Raw genomic sequence first — 1,094 nt, forward strand, 5'->3', positions numbered from 1 at the left:
GCCACTGTAAGCGTGAACAATCAATCAAGAACTGAAATGATTTATCAAATCTTTCCAATGATTGCTAAGATAGAATCCATCTTCTCGGTTGAAATTGTCTCTGTGCTTGTATATGTGGATAGCCTCATGAACGAATCTCTCATGGAAGCCAGAAGGCTTACAAAGAACCTCCGTCTTGGAAAAGTCAATGGCATGTGAGCCTACTGAATTAGAACAATGATCTGCTACGGCCGAGGTGTTGGTCCTACCGTGTTTAAGGTCTGCTTTATGTTCACGAATGCGGTCCGAGACATGGCGTTTGGTTTCTCCAATGTAACTACTACCACAGAGGCAACTTAGTTTGTAGACACCAGGGTATTGTATGTCCGGAATCACATCTTTTACAGACGGAACCAGATCACGGATTTTATGTAATGTGTTGAAACGGACCTGGATCTTGTGTTTATTCAAGATTTTGGAGATCTTTTTTGTGATCCCAGCAATGTAGGGTAAAGTGATGGTTTTGAAAGGCTCCTCAAGAGGGTTCTTCTTCATGGTTTGAGTGATAGCTTTGCGGATTGTATAGTCGGAGTAACCATTAGCCCTAAGAGCTTGGTGTACGTGCTTGAGTTCACTGTTTATGTGTTCCTGGTCGGATATGCATTGGGCTCTATGATACAGAGTCTTGATGAGAGAATTCTTCTGTGATGGATGGTGGTGGGAATCCGGTTTCAGATAAGCATCCGTATGGGTAGCTTTCCTGTAGACAGAGTGGCTCATTGAACCATCAGGTCTCTTTTTAATTAGGACATCCAAAAAAGGTATCTTGCCATCTATTTCGACTTCCATGGTAAATCTGATGGCTGGGTGTATGGAATTGATGTGGTCGAAGAATTGGTCTAGAGCAGGCCGGCCATGTGGCCAGATGACAAAAGTGTCATCCACGTACCTCTTCCATAAGGTTGGGCGCAGAGTGGCAGTCTGGATGGCGTCAGTCTCAAATTTCTCCATGAAAATGTTAGCTATAACTGGAGAAAGGGGGGAGCCCATTGGGGTGCCCTCAGTTTGTAGAAAGTTCCATTCCAAGTGAAGTATGTATTGGTTAAACAGTGTCT

Source organism: Petromyzon marinus, chromosome 31, assembly GCF_048934315.1.
Source record: "Petromyzon marinus isolate PM22_M1 ecotype Great Lakes invasive population chromosome 31, UKy_Petmar_22M1.pri1.0, whole genome shotgun sequence".
Taxonomy (NCBI): Eukaryota; Metazoa; Chordata; class Hyperoartia; order Petromyzontiformes; family Petromyzontidae; genus Petromyzon; species Petromyzon marinus.